The following is a 17,096-nucleotide window of genomic DNA, read 5'->3' as shown; positions in this document are numbered from 1 at the left end:
CTGATGAAGGAGCTGCACTTTGAAAGCTAGTGTTTCCAAATAAGCTTGTTGGACTATAACCTGGTGTTGTGTGATTTTTAACTTTTCTCAGTGAATAGAACATTTCGACATTTTCTCCCTCACCCACACCAGCACTAACAGCAGTGCCAACCATTTTCATCTCACCTGTTGAAAACAGTCCATGAGAGGGCACAGAGGGCCAAGACAGGTGATGAGATAGTCAACATTTGTTCCTCATCCCCTACGAAGAGACGATCCTTGCCCAATGGGAGAGGATAGAGGTGACTCATATGGTGAGACCTCCACATCTCAACAACCAAAAAAAGATTAATTGTCAAATACTGTGCTGCTTTCCCATTACTGCCACTGTGAGTATATTCATAACATGCCCAAACGTCTACCCCAAGTCACAATTCATTCCCTCTCTTGTTTCTGCAGGCACCAACAATATCTGCATGCTCTCCACCCTGAAGAGACCAGTCCCTCCTCGTCCACTCTGAGGAAGAAGACAGAGACCTTTCAGTGGAAGCATGCTGGCAATGCTGTCTCTTGCACTCTCTTACACTGGTACTGACTCCTTGGTCGGTACTATAGAATCTGGTGAAGATATCACTCACGTGTCTCTGCAGCTGGTCAAGGAAAAAATGTTCCAGGTCACTGGTACTCAGAGGACTGCTCAGCTCCAGGCAGGAGATGACTCATGGTGTCGGCCATTATTAATTTCAAGCATGAGGCTGGAAGAGCACAGCAAGCCAGGTAGCATGAGGAGGTGGAGAAGTCCAAATTTTCAGGTATGACTTTTCTTCAGGAATGGGGGTGGGGATAGGGGGAATTGCAAATAAAGAGGTGGGGGGTGGGAGGCGAGGGTTATGGGTGGGAAGAGGGACGGAGTGCTGAGGTGATGATAGGTGAATACAGGTTGGATTGAAGGCCTCAAACAGCCCTCCAGGTGAGACAGAGGCTTACCCGCCTCTCCTCCAACCTAGTTTACTGTATCTGGTGCTCCCAATATGGTCTTCTCTGCATTGGGGAGACCAACGATAAACTAAGGGCATGTATCATCGAGCATCACAACCAGGGTCATAAGGGCAAGTCTGATTTCCTGGTCAGCACCAATTTCAATTCCCTTTCCCACTCCCTCTCTGACATCTCCATCTTCAGCCTCCCCCATTGCCACAATGAATCAGACCGCAAATTGAAAGGAACATCACCTCACCTTCCGCCTGGGCAGCCTACAGTCTGGAAGACTCAACATTGAGTTCTCCAATTTTAAAAAAACCTTCCCACCCATTCCCCAACTCCCTTTCCAGCCCCACCTCCTCCCTGTTATCCCACTGACTGACCCCTCCTTCCAGGTTCCAACCGCATTCATTCCTCCCATCGAATTACCAGGTCGCACCTACCAGCTAAATTCACTTAACACCACCTCACCACTCTGCCATCTCCCCACCCATGACCCTTCCCCTGTCCCCTTTATCTGCAACACCCCCTACCACTAACCCAGTCCTGAAGAAGGGCTATCCTCAAAACATTGGATTTCTCCACCTCCTGATGCTGCCTGGCTTGCTATGTTCTTCCAGCCTCCTGCCTATCTCTTTTGGATTCCAGCATCTGCAGACTTTTTTTCTATAATATTATTAATTTCAGTCACCTTCTGACCCTTTTTGCCTGCAGTGAAAGGAAGTATTACATTGCACATATGCTGGAAATCATGACATACCATTTTGATTGCCAGCTGTAAACAAAGTATAGCACCACTGTCTCTCTCTCTCTCTCTCTCTCTCTCTCTCTCTCTCATTCGCATGCCCTTCCATGGAAGATGAGCAATTGTGGCTCTCCTGCATCAAAAGGCCCCAATGACTTCAAGCTTTACACAGGTTACTCCACATCTGCTGGGCTTCCAGACAGATATATTCTTTGTCCATTCTTATGGATGTTTTCTGTGCCTCGATCCATTAGACATGGTTTCAATAAGCCTATCTGGGAAATATGAGAAACAAAGCAGGTCCTCAGTAATGTTATCATTTATCAGTCACAACACACATGAATAACACTTAAACAACAACAATTCTCAATACATTGAGACATGGAGCCCTTTGACAGGGATGCCAATGAGGTGCCTCTACATGTATCATTAACTTGCTTCAGATGTATACTGCTCTATTCATTTTGCCCATGCTCAGTAAGAGATTGTATGTGTGGTAGCAAGAAGAACCTCCCTCACCTCCAAACCTCACATTATCCAAGAAAAATAAGATTGCAATTAGGAAAATGACGTGGATATTTATAAGTGAAGGCGTGAAGTGATTGGCTTGCATACGCTATGGAAATAAGCCCATTGAACAGTAAGTGTGAATTCTGGAACAAAAGTGAATCGTTGATGCTCATTTGATGTTACTTGGGAATTTTGGTCATTACTAGAATAAAGTTGCAACAGTGAATTATATCCTCAGGACTTCTTGTGGTAAGAATATAGTTGGTCAATGCATAAGGTTCATTCACTGAATTATGTGATATCAAATATCTTTGACCTGTACTGAGTGAGAGTTTGCTTCACACTCTTACCCATGAAATGCCTCACAATGCTCACAATTAGAGCCATTCCCTCAGAAGAAAAATTACTCCACCCACTCCAGGTGTGGTGGCAGTCATTTTTAATTCTGATTGCACCCTTGCAATTTGGAGGAGGATGAAAGGCACCACAGGCAGCACTTCAATGAGTGAGTTGCAGCCTTAGCCTCTCCATTTAAATACCTCTCAAATCTTCATAGTCCTTTCTACCCTTGTTCTCACTCTCAACTTGGTTGGCCTTGATCTTCACCACGTTTCATCCTAATTCTTTTACTTAATTGCTCATCTCCCTAATTTACCCACTAATTATCAGGCATAATTTTGTCAGATAGATTATCCACTGTTTCTCCCTCAAAGCCAAGCTGGTATTGATCATAATGACCACTGTCCCACAGTCCTGCATATCCTTCTTGCTCTACTTTCACATTTATTTTCTCCGCTGCACTCCAGCATGCTGCCTCTACTCACCACAGCTGACATCACCAGTGTCCCCACCACAGCTGACATCACCAGTGTCCCCACCACAGCTGACATCACCAGTGTCCCCACCACAGCTGGAGTCCCTGTTAATCCCTCTTACTTTTCAATGAATTGACCCCCTGTGCAGACTGACCCATGCACTGACGTGGAAAGCCAGCCCAACTGATGAGTCACTGTATCCGTGGATATATCTGTGCAGCTCCATGACCTATTACCATTCATCCCTGGACTGGTTGTACCAGACCTCCAAAACCAACCGTGGCTCATTCCCTGGATTGTAATGGAATCTGATTGATCCAAGTGCCTGACTGACCATGTTCAAGCTACAGAACTGAGATAAGACGGTGCCTCTTATTTACTGTTCATACTCCCTGCCTAACAACAGTGCCTCTTGACTTGACTTTCATATACTTTGAGACATGGTTTTTTGGTCAAAGGATGTTCAGTGTGCTAAGTAAGATTCTGGCATGTACTGCTGATATGATGTGGATATAGCATGGTGGGGTACAGCAATATGTCCACCTCATTGATTGATCACAACTAACTAAAATGATAAGTTGCCTTCTGTTGAGTTTGCAGTAAATGGCAAGGTCTGCAGAGGTACCATGAGGCTATTAGTTCTTAATGAGGAAGCAAAGTACAAAAAGGCAAAGCATGGCAGATGCTGTGAACATCCAAGTAGGTGCAAAGTGAGTGAGTGTTAAGAAAGCAAGCGAAGAGTGCTGTAACACAATCTGCTCTGATGCATGAAATGGTTGCCTGACCTTGGGTGCAAAGCCACCGTGGCAGCAGCATTGCAATGTAAGGTGTCAGTCTGCTTCAAAGTACAGGATTGAAATGATAAATGATATTTGAAGTGAGCCACAGATGTACCATGATGATATGGTGAGGCTGGTGCATGCCTAATGCCAACCTCTGCGGACAAAGGATGGCCATGGAGTGATGTTTGGGACTGCTGGCCAAGATGGAGGCTGGTGGAGCAAGCAGCAGGCTAGAGCTGCCATGTACCTGCTCTGACTTTCATGTCGGGAATTGTTGCTGTCTAATTTCTCCACACTGCCTGGGAAAATAGCAAACTGCAGATAAATGAAGCAAGATTAAGTAATAATGAGATGTTAATATATGCAAACAGACCTCTCACTGCTGACAAGTGGGATTCTCATTTCACTATTCAAAGCTTGGGTGAAAAATCCGAATTATTAGACATCAAAAATCTCATTTTTCCCAGCTTGCCATCTTTTCCCAATTGATCCGACATTGACAATATTGTTCAGGGACTGGTTAAATTCTGCCGTGTGTATTTCAACTGTATCCCCTAGTTCTAGATTTCTTTACAAGGGGAAACATCACTTGAGCATCTACCTGCTCATCTACAAGCCCCCTTAAAATATTGTTAATTTCAATGAGGAACTCCAATGTGTATATGCCCAATCTAGTCAAACCTTCTTCAGAGGTAAGCATATGAGCTCCTTTCAATGCATTTCATTTACCTGATATTAATTTGCACTGGGAATATTTTAATCTCAAATCCTGATATATTTTCGAATTTTGAATCTTAAATATTTTAGTGTATTGAAATTGATACCAGGGTTTATTTTATAAATGCTCACCAGCAAGGATAAAAAAGATTAGATTTAGAATATCATAGAACCAGTGCAGTGCTATTGGATGACTACAGTTGCAAAATACACATTGGAATATTTGAATGACTGTTTGTAGTGGTTGTACTTATCTAATAATAAAGGTAGATCAAAGAAGTTCCTGCAAGCATATCAGATACACCATAAACACTTTGCCCCACTCATTGATCTTAAGTTCCCATTTATATAGATTCAAGCTATTTTGTTACTGGTGGTCCGATGGGCTGTCATGGTGCAGTCAAGCACTGATTGTTGCATTCAGCATGATGGCTGTGTAATTACAACTGCAGCTCTCCAAACCACACTGTAAAGTAGGCCCACCACAGCTTGCCATTGTGTCTAATTATCCTCTATGATACTTGAGATGAATTGTGATGGCCTATTTTTCCTTTTTTTTTCACCCTTGCCTTTCTATTTAAAATTAAATTTTCCATTTGCAAGTGAATTTAAGTGAGCTGGAGGTGATGACTCAACAGGATGGCCTACCTTCAGACATATATTAGTTGGAACTAAAGTTATCCATTACTCTAGTTCTCTTCAATTTAGCAGTTTTTATTTGAAAGAGATCACATTGCATATAACGTGATATGGTTATACTTTTTAAAAGTAAAAATGTATCTAAAAATAAATTGTGTTGGGGATTTATAAAAATTGACCTGTAATTTATACATTTTTTCAAAAATAATTTGTGACCTTATGTTCAATTTGCAGTTAAACAAATTATAATATTGTGCTGGAGTAAACCTTTAAATTTTAAACTCCTGCAATGAGAATAAATATAATACTTTATTCTTTTTGTAAAAATATTACAAATATTAAGTATAATGTGATAGAAATAAGATAGAAGTAGATGATATTAAACATAGATATATTATCAAAATTAGGTCATTATTCTGAATTAGAATTTCCTGTCTTGCATTTGTCAATCATTTACCATTTTACCTACAGATGAGATAGATTTTAACAAAGGTTCTAGATATTACGTGCATGAGAACTTTCATTAGACTGAGCCATAAAGCATCTCAGCTGGAAGAAATTTGTGTCTTAAAAAAAACCTTCAGATCAGCAAGCCCCAACTGAAATCTACAAATAAGCTAACTACAGCACTTCTGGGCCAGTTGTGTTGCAATGCAGTGTGGTTAAGTCATTGCTGAAAAGTGCCGCAGTAGCCTTGATGTAGTGCAGTATGTCTAGGACGTGTCCAGTGTTGACATTTTATTTCCCAGTTTATAAGCCCATGTTGTTTTATTTTTGGACAGTAATGCAATGTGAATATAGGTGCTGTGGCATTAAACATGAAGAGGCCCCATTAACCGAGAGTTAATAATTTATTTGGAGCTTGGATTTCTGCTATATTCACCTAAGCATTATTTCACAGAAATTTTAAAATGAAAATGTAAAGTAGGTTTCTCTAAATAACTTGTGTAATTACACATATACATGCACTGTGCAGCAATAACTTCATCAACATTTCACTTTAAACATGATAGTGTCTATAATAAAAGCTAAACTAATACCATGAAAGAAGATTCAGCTGTACCTTGTGTTATGTGCTAAAATGTGTTAGCATATCAATACTGCAGTACAAATAAGCAAATAAATAATGTTTCTGACCTTATTATTGACTATGATATTAATACTCTACTGCTGAAAGCAATTACCAAAGTAGGAAATATATATGCTTATGTACCTTGCTTACAAGACAAGCATTATGAAAAATCATTTTATGAAATTATTGCTTGAAACCATTAATTTTTTAAAAAGTCAGAAGTCACATTCAAATTATTTGAAATGACAGCCAAAGATGGCTGAAGATTTTGCACCACTATATCTTCTACACGTCAAAGTCATTGAAATGGAAACTACCTGTCTGCAAAGGAAAAATTGCCTTGAAGGAGTCTGAATGAAGACCATCTCCCATCCCATTAGCAAAGGATCCAGACAAACTGGGTTATCAACTGTGTGGAGACAAACCATTAGACATAGCTACTTGGATAATGAGATTTTGGCTAAAAATGGAATTTGTCCAAACAATATCTAACCATATAAACCACGCACCTGGAATTCATTATGCCACAACCATATTATGTAACTAGCAGTTACATAACTGAGAGATTTTTTTGTTTTATTCATTCATGGGGCATGGGCGTAGCTGGCTGGCCACTATTTATTGTCCATCCCATGGTCATATGACAATTAGTTAACCCTTTGAGTGTTAAAAAACCTGTTTTCACTACAGACCAGAACAAGCACCTGAGACTCTGAAGAAGTAAGAATGCTGGTCGGGCTTCAATCACATTCTATACAAACTTCAAGTTTTGAGTATGTTTTTTTCCTGATCCACGTGCCATAAACATTTTTTTTTAAAACAACTTCGAACCACAGCTGCTGCCTTTAAAAAATAAAATAAATCATCTATCTTCAAATGGACCAAGTCTATTGAGTTACCAAGCTTCAGGAGTCATATGCACTTTATCTTTACTGGATCTTAAATTACTTAATCTGTCCTCCCACTCTGTAATCTATTTTCATGTGTGTGTACCATCCAAGTACGTGAGTTAGATATAGGAGTAAGGCCACTCAGCCTCTGCAGGCTGCTGCACCATTCAAGGACTACGTAATCTGGTTGTAACCTCAAATCCAAATTCGTTTCTATTCCTAATAATCTTTAAACCCCTTCGGTGACCTTTGATTGTGTGTGTAAAAGTTGGAATATTTTTATTATCTTCTTAGGCTGGATTTAGCACAACATCCATGACTTTCTTATTAAAATATCAAGGAAACCCGTCCGTCTTTGACAATAGTAGCATGCAAACAATTAAAACACTGAATGAATTGGCAAGCAAATAATTAAAAAAAAACTTGTGGCGAAGTAAGCAATGGGGAAAGAATGAACCTATCCTCATATGTATGTATTTGTATGAACATCCATTAGATAACATAAAATTCAAACTGAGTTTACTTGTCCACAACAAGTACTAGTAATATAGAATGTACATCAGTAAGTATTGAATTTTTACTTAAAACTATATCTTGTCTTTCCAACACCAATCTTCCAAACCTTTATTATTCTCTTCGGCCGAAAGATCACTTTTTTTTAAGTTTGCTGACTCCCTTATTTTACATACTGTGCAGTCTCATCCACGCGTACCAGTAATGTCATGATTTGTGACATGATTGCAAGAAAAAAAAATCAACTGAACCAAAGTTTTCCTGACGTGTTTCGACTTGTGGAAGAAGCTACTGTAAAATATGGCATCTTTGAAAAAGAGTGAGACATTCTGTAAAATTTCAAAAAGAAAACTATGTCGATTTTTTTCAAAGTTAATCCACAATGATTTGTTTATTCTTTGGCAATGATTCATTTTGGTTCTAGGAACATACACAAAACATTATTCTTTAAATTCAAACATGAATTGCATGTCTGAGGATTTGAAAATGTCCTGTGTGGTGTGTGTGTGTGTTTTATGAGGTGGAAGTGGATTGTAATGTTGATTTTGTATTGCTTCACTTTAACTGATTAATTGAATATGGAAAAACTCGGTATGGCGAGTGCAGCTGGCTGGATACTTTTTGATTTAGTTACACGAACATAATGTCTAAACAACACATTTTTACTTTGAATATTATCAAACTAACGATTAAGAACATCTGTTTGATACATTGAATTTTTAAGAGATTGTTGCATTATTGTCGGTTTACACTCCACAAACAGAGGCGAATCCATGAAGATTTCTTACCCTCTTTCAGAATGGTATCATCCACTTTTTTTTCTCTTTTTACGTGCAGATGCAATTCATTTAAAGAAGGCTTGAGGAAGATTACAAGTTAATTCTTGAGGCCCACATGGATACAGTGCTTACAATGTAGCTAACAGTCTCCGATCGTCAGCTACAGTATTGGGGTCAGTGAGCGAGGGCTTTTTCTTGTAATTGTCTGCTGGGAAGTGTGATTCTTTTGATCATGGAAGGGCAGGGTCAGAAATCATGGGTCCGGAGCTGCTTTCGGCCCAGACATGAGGACAGCATTCCATCCCCTCATCCAGTCCAAACATAGTGAGCCCCCCAAAGCCCCGGGCCTGATTTACCCTGCTGTCCCAGATTCTTCATCTACATTCATACATAGACCTCATTGCCAACATATTACATTTCAAACCTTTGGATAACTGCGGTATGAACATTTACATTAATACTAAATGTGTTTACAATCTGTCTAGGAAGTCCAAAGGATAACCGAACACTTACGTTTACTTAAACCGCGTTGACCACTCAGTGTAGTAAAATAAATGTTAGCTTCCATATAGCTTCATAAATAAGCAAAGTGCCTTTTTTCTGACAGGTATACTTTTTTATATTCAACTTCCGCAAGTCAATGTAATCAAACATTTGAGTCCTGGCTGCAGATTTACACCTCCTGGTGTAAACGCAATTAATTTTTTCACTTCCTGCATAAAATTGTTTCATTTTATTTATTATTTTCATTTCGATCTCCAATAATTACTATTTGCATGCATTGGAATTTCTTTCATTTTTGCAACAAAGAATGATCATCTTTAGTCGATGCAATATATTGGCAGGTTAGGGTTAATAAAAGCCTTTAACGGGATAACTAAAAGCTGCTTGGCTGTGAACATGAGCAGGTGACATTCATTGCCTAGTGCGTAGAGAATAGCAGCTGACATCAGCAAAATTTAAAATAGCAAAATACCACTGAATTTTGATGCTATTGCAGCTTCTCTTTTCCTTTTGCATCCTCAATCTAGATACATTGCCATTTGGCCTCTGGAAAATAATTGTTGGGCAAAACAAATGGATTTTTTTGTTGGGTAGTGGTTAGGTGGGGCTTAGCTCCTTGAGGTTTCAATAAACTTACTGTTCCAGCTATACCCTTTAAAAAAAATAGCACTTTGTTAATCAGCATGTTTACATGAGATAAATAGCAGTATCTATGCCTATGTTCTTTCATCTAGCTCAGAATTTTAACATAACCCTATTCATGTTTATCAAACATTGCATGCACTGAAAATGGTGCATGAACCAAACGCGTTTCCCAGCCTTACAAATATGTTAAGTATATGGGAAATGTATATAAACGGGATACAGGGCACTTTCAGGATTAACTTTATTTTCCTTTCAAAAGACAGAAACTAAATATTCAACTCTAAGAAAACTGCAAATTTAAAACGTGCTTTCATAATGAGATGCCTAGTTTTATCTTGTTGGTACTAGAATTTCACTATTAGCTCTTTTTTATAATCAGACTATAGGTCACTATTTTGTGATTGGGTAAGTGAATCTAACAGTGGCAATGATTTCTGTGTTATAGGTAATGAAGTTGAAATGTTTTTTTGTAAAAGAACAGAAAAAATGTGGAATGAAAATAGCATATTTTTATCCATACCGTGTTTCTACAAAGTACATTTCCACAGGAACAGCGGTAGTGTCATTTTCCTCACAGTACAATGGGTAAGATATATTACAGTTATCTGAGAGGATCCCAGTAGGCACCAACCTGTCTGCTTATTTTCACAACTTCAATGTATTTCCTATTTTTCTGACTCTTCATGACTGTACAGCATGTTCAGAAAAATTCTGTAATTTCCTATTACATTTTCACTGACACATTCTACACTACTCACAGCATTGAACTGTTACCTTAGAAACATCACAAGTTATATATCTGCAATAGTGTCCCAATGCTTTTGCATATTAAAGTTATTTCAATATTTTGCGCATGAAGTGAATGCAAAAAAGACTATGTATCTTTATGAAAAAAACAATTATCAATTAAGTGACAACAATATCAAATGCAAATTTCCAGCAAACAAGACCTGCAGTCAAAATGAAAGCAGTCGAGGACTAGTGAGGGATTAATTATTAATGCAAGAAGACATCTTACAAGCATTTAAATGGTTGTGAATTGCTGGTGTAGTCACATTTGCAAACATTTCTGCTGGCTGTTGAATGGAGCTGTAATGGCCGACATGCCAGCACACTGCAGTATTAAGTAGGTTTGAGCTGACAATAAAGGTCAAAACAATCAATGTGAGCATTTGAATCAATGTAAGTGATGTACAATACTCATTTTCCTATGATTATCCTGCCAGAAAAAAGAACAATTTTTCATAATCCATTTTCCAAGTTATAGATGGAACTGTGCGATTTATAATTTTCTAAGCTATATTAAAATAATGAGGTCACAGTAAAACATTACACTCTTCCTTGTGCTGCTGAGATAAAATAAATCTTATAAATTGAGATTTTAAATATTGTACAGTAAAAAAAATGCTGTATTGGGCTAGTTTAATGTAGCAGAAGATAAAATATAAAGCTCTAATAATTTGATGTTTAGGAACAAGTAAACAAGAAAACATGAATTAGAAACCATATGCAATGTATTTTCTCCATTTTAATTTTCATTGTGATTTACGATAGCACATGTAGAAGGGAAAAAAACATTTGGGAGTGGGCATTTCAATATTTGTAAGATGGATTAGCTTCATTTTGATATCAAATGATTGATACAGGCACAGTTGTTGAAATTTGTGTCTTGTAGATGTCTGAGCACTAATTAGCTTGATTCTAATGTAATTTAGTAAATAAAAAATAATTTTTCTAAATATATATATAACAGAAATTATATGCTTATTGATTGATTACAACAGTGCACATTAATGATGAACCTATGATTTAGTACTAACCCTAGGAGGAAAGAAAAATAAATCTCATTGATAACTAATTTTACAGATCTCTGTAATGATATGAATCAGTAATGGTATTGTTGAATGGTACTGCCAAGTGCCTATTGCTAATGATGAACTGTATAACTGTTGGTAATTGACCTATACTTTCAGATCATTTTGAAAGGAAAAAAGTGCATTCTCATCAAAAACATGTTAAATCCACTCAGAAATTATTTAGTGATTGGAATATTTATGTTTGCTTGACTTTTACTACAAAACAATGTGTGTTTGTGTTGTACATTTTAAAATAAATTCTTTGTAATTTTTCCAACTTCTCAACTAAGTGTAACACACTTGAAAAATATTTGACAGCATTTTTAAGTAATTATTGCTCACTTACTGACAAGATTAAAAGCAAACTAGCATTTATACTGCACCTCACTGTTTCCCAAGAATATCCATAGCCGCTTCACATCCAGAGAATTGCTTTATTCAGTGCTATTAACTGGAAGCTGATTTGTGAATCACAGGATCCAACAAACATCAACTAAGTGACCTGTTAATTGTTTTTTGGAGGTACTGTCCAGAAAACAATCCCTGTTGTTTCTTCAATAGGAACATGATAATTTTATATTTCCTTCTACCTGAATGTACAAATTCAACTGTATTTTAACTGTTCATCAGAATGATACCCCCTCAAAAGATGCTGCAGTCCTTGTTATCAGTATTTAGTATCTGTGAGATTTGAATTAGTCAAGTTGTAATCTCTTTTAATTAGAAGAAAAGATTAGAAATGTTTGCATCTACCCAATATATTTAAATAAATTGGTGTATATTTGATCATTGATTTTAATTAAATCTTTTGTGTTGTACCGGGTTGATTTGGTTCCAAGGTTTTCAATAAAGGACAAGAGAGTATTCCATTTCCTGGCCTTTGTTTTGTTTTATTTTCCACTGCAAATACTTATTAAATGTTTTCAGGATATTGCTTGTATTATTAATCAAACAGAAGGTGATTGTGATCAAATAAAATTAGCCGTGAATACTTGTGCTTATTTACTTTCATCTATTAGAGAGTGTGATGGAACAGATTTGGTGGTAGTTTTATTCTCTGCTAGAGAATATAGTAGAAAACATCTTAGTAACAAGGAAATCCAATAGTGAAATATTTTTTAGAAGGGCAACTTTTGTAGCCACATTTATGAGAATAATCTGCAGCCATTAACTTTATTTTGGATAAAGTTAATCTGCCTGATTGCATTTGGCATAAGCATTCAGCATTGAATATCATTATTTTTGTAATTCTACTTAGATCATTTTAGTTTGTTAATACAGATATAAGTTACAGGAAAATCATTTTTTTGCACATAACTAGCTAAATTCATATATGTAAATTAATTCCTAATTTGGTGAGTTTGGGGAAATTCTATTTTCAAACAAGTCAAATTCGTATATCAAAATCTAACCTATGTGATATAAATATTTCATAATTTAAACTGACATTTTCATATGATAACAATGTTCATTCATTTATGTGTGCTCTTTTCAATGGCAAGTCCTTGTCCCACTGTCTCACCCATGCTATAATCTTTCTCGATTTTCAACAATTTTTTATATCATCCTATCCCATTCCAAGGACTTTTTCTAATCAGTGGTGGTTTGCTATGGCCTTTCACTCCCAGGGCAGGGGCCAGATCTACTTCAACTGGAAGTGCATAGTTAGTACTCTTCAGAGGGACACAGTGGACACATAGCCAGCTGGCTCAAAGTAGACTGCTAATCTTTTAAATTGCAAGGTTACATTTTCTTCTTTGGATGCAATTTGGTAATGCATTTGTAAATTTTGCCCCAAATTGCTTCAGTTTTGAGAAGTTCTTCCTCACAAATTTAATTGCATGTCATTGAACACAAAATCTACCATGAACTAGGAAAATCTGTCAATACTTCAAATAGGGCACCTAGTCTCCAGGATTGACTTGGGGTCTTCAGGAATTGAAGACCAATCTCCAGAACACAGTCATGTGCAAGCCTGGAGAAAAAAAAATCAGAGGAATATTAAAAAGATTAATTTTCTTTTTGTCATTATCATTGAAGATTTCTTTTGACCTGATATAAAAATTTGTTGAAAATTGAGAAAGATTGGGTGAGAGTTCGGGATCATTCAATTAGGTATAAGTTTTTCTGTTTTCCAACTGGAATAGGGAGGCAGCGTATCACAAAATGGATGTATTGGCTGGAGCCGAAGGGCTAATCATGATGAACTTCCAGAAAGGCTGATGGGTGACATTATAGAGGTTTACAAAATCATGAGGGGCATAGCTACAGTGAATAGCTAAGGACTTTTTCCCAAGGTAGGGGAGTCCAGAACTAGAGCCATAGGTTTAAGGCAAGAGGGGAAAAATTTAAAAGGGACCTAAGAAGCAATATTTTCATACAGAAGATTGTGTGGGAATGGAATAAGCTGACAGAGGAAGTGGTGGAGGCAGGTACAATTACAACATTTAAAAAGCATCTCAATGGGTACATGAATGGGAAGGGGTTAGAGGGATATGGGCCAAGTGCTGGCAAATGGGACTAGGTTAATTTAGGATATCTGGTTAGCATAGATAAGTTGGACTGAAGATTCTGTTTCCATGATATACAATTCTATGACTCTATAACCGTACTGTACTGTTCTAAATATATATAATCATAGTTGACAAACCTAACTTCAGAACATAAAGGTTCAAATCTTCCAAAAGGAATATACTAGTTGAGGCAACTTTTCATGTTGTGACCATCCAGAAGTGCCAACTGTGTGGTAATTGTTGAGGAAATTGAAACTTCTGATGGGCAATTGTCCAACATCTGGAACCCTCTAAAGAGTCACCAACTCTGACTTAAAATCAGCAATTTTTGATGCTTCGAGCTTAGTCACTTGCCCTACAAATATTAGAACAATTAAAAGCTGCTCTAATGCTTGGGTAACTATTAAATTGCCCACTCCCTCCCCTCAGACTCTTGACTGACCCCCTAATTATCCCTCTCCCCCCAATGGACATTTCATTATCCCCCCACCCCTGCCTAGGCATCACCTTAATCCCTGAATGGGTACCCATCAGGCCCAAACCCAACCTTTCAAACTGATCTACCTGCCACTCTATGCAACTTGCAACTTGTCACTCTACTACCCTACCAACCTGACACATTGACATCCTTTTCAATTACCAATTGGATATCTCTATTCTGATGGTTTTGAAAGTTCTGGGTCAGTATTTTTAAAAAATGTTTTCAGCTTTATACAAATTTGTTAATAGGCAATGGCTAGAATTTAAAGAATGTATGCTTGGTCTCCAAAAAGCATAAATTCTAATACGCTAAAAAAAATCTAAAGGAAAAGCAAAAGAGCCTTGGTTAACAAAAGAAGTTAAATAATGCATTAGATCAGAGGAGCAGGCTTATAAAGTTACCACAAAAAGTTGTAAACATGAGGAGTGGGAGAATTTTAGAATTCAGCAAATGAGTACCAAGAAACATAAAAATGGATTTGAAAAGTCTCTATGGCTTTGTAAAATGGAAAATATTAATAATGGCAGATGAGGGTCCATTATATGCTTGCCATAATGATTCCTCACATTGAGATGCTCGACTATTATCAGGGCAATGACCACAAGGAGTGACAATCCATATAGATTTCCAGTCAGCACTTTTTTTCTCTCAGAAAAAAAATCCACATATCTGACAGGAGGTTCTGATCAAGCTTCCTTCAGAAATAAGGGGTTGTAATTCCATCCTGAGTGTTGAAAAAGGGGTTTATTGCTCTCCTTTCCATCAATCACATGCAAGTTTCTCAATTTTCTCACCAATACCCGCATTGTTCAGTGGTGGGAAGATCCCGCCCTCTGATTTGTTCATTCTGTCTGTATTTTACCATTTTTCTGATATTGCTCACACCATGAATTAAGTTTTTAACTTTGTGTATCTATACATAAAAACATTCAATTGTGATATACTCACTTATAAATTTCAATCTTTTTCTAATTGAAATTCCTTTTCACGTCAATGCTTACAATCTTAACTCTACAGTGTAAAATGATCTGTCATTACACCACTGCCACAACCTTTCTGCATTGTTGACTTTGGATTCCTTTCAGCACTGAAATTTGCTGGACCTTTAAGCTAAGGTGCAGAATCTTCCCAGTTCACAAATGATGTGGGGATGGCAAGTCAATTGGAAAATATCTGCAATCAGCTGAAGTGATACTCTTGATATCACGAAACAAAAATTTGATTCTCTAACGGAGTTTCATAAGATAAAACAAGAATCTCAGTAGTGAGCATCAATAGGCCTATTTGCATTTAATCGCTTCAACTATTATTTAATCTTACCTCATTGATATGCAATTTCATATTCTCCCACATGCCAGAAAGAAAATGACAACTCCCAACATGCAGGTCGGAGCACTTGCTCCTGGCTCCCCCAGGCCTCCACCTTAGACTGCAGTCCCAACCATCTCAGCAGTTGTTGGAGAGTAAAGAACTCCCAGCAGGCTGTGAGAGTTTTGTTTTGCTGGGAGGTGGCTTTCAGGTGAACGATACACAATTAAATTATACATATTTTAGCTTCTTGTTGTCTTTCAGCTTATTTCATACCTTGTTTGTAGACTAACTGAACCGAAAGTTCAAATAAACACACTGTAACCAACTCTGAGATCTTTTCAAAGTAGACAAAAACATGACTGCTGCACCATTTGACTTCCCATAAATTCAACTTTGTTTATTTTTTAAAAAGCATAAAGTTCATGTTGATTCCAACATCTTGTGCCATTTCTGAGTGTTTCAGACAGTGTCTTTTTATTAGAATGTCCCAATAAATCTGAATTTTGATTGGTTTGGGACATGGATCATTGACTTTCATTGATCAGGCAGATGCTTTCATTGCCTCTTGAGACAGGACAGTAATTCCAATCCACAAAAGAAGACAGGTGACCTTGGATTGCCAACTCTCCAGTCTTTTCAGCCAGTTTATTTTAAATACAGAATTAGATTGAAGTTCAGAATATGTTATGTCAGTGCTCATCACGACAGTGTAAATGCTAAAACATTATTTTAAATTTGATTTGGAAGTAAAGACAATGAGATTGATTTTCAACTTGCAGTCAACACGAAGCTGATATCCTATTCTGGAAACCTTCTACTTGTCCTTGAATATTGTGTAGTTCCCAGAGTGGCTGATGCACAACTTCCATTTTAGAACTTAATGACAAGCTGAAAATGAGTAATAAGCATTCAGTAAAAGTAGTGAAAAAGTTAGAACAAAAACAATGATATCTGGAAGGTTTTCCTGTCAGCAGGGAGTGTTGCTAATCACAAGTGTGTTATAGAGTTGTGTTAACTTAAATTAGCACTTGTGTCCAAGCCAGTATAGGAATCCCACAACATTTTTATTTATATGGTACTGCTGTGACCAGATCTTGGTGCTGCAAAACAATGGGCTTCTAGCCTGATTCCATACCTGTGAGTGATCCAACAGCTGTGGCTATGGAAATATGCTGAACAGAGGCCACACATTACACTGTGATGAGGGTGACTCAGGTGAAGATGAAGAGAAATCATAAGGTTAGTCCATTCCCTGACTGCTCGCACACTCAGCTGCCAATTTATGGACAACACTCTTGGAAGACAGGTAGTAAATTCCTCAGCTGTAGAATACAATACTTTTCTTCATCAGTTCCCTGCTCAAA

General features: G+C 37.4%; 1 long non-coding RNA gene across 2 annotated transcripts in view; it reads left to right on the top strand.

The window, feature by feature from the left end:
- Positions 1–17,096, top strand: part of LOC140463049 (uncharacterized) — a 627,354-nt gene that overhangs the window by 390,743 nt on the left and 219,515 nt on the right. For both annotated transcript variants that reach the window (XR_011954584.1, XR_011954585.1), the window contains one exon: positions 439–791. This is a non-coding gene — a long non-coding RNA (uncharacterized lncRNA). The remainder of the gene's footprint in view (positions 1–438; positions 792–17,096) is intronic.

This window comes from Chiloscyllium punctatum, chromosome 37 (assembly GCF_047496795.1).
Source record: "Chiloscyllium punctatum isolate Juve2018m chromosome 37, sChiPun1.3, whole genome shotgun sequence".
NCBI classification, from domain to species: domain Eukaryota; kingdom Metazoa; phylum Chordata; class Chondrichthyes; order Orectolobiformes; family Hemiscylliidae; genus Chiloscyllium; species Chiloscyllium punctatum.
The sequence above is the reverse complement of the archived record's forward strand: the minus strand, read 5'-3'. Positions and strand labels throughout refer to the sequence as shown.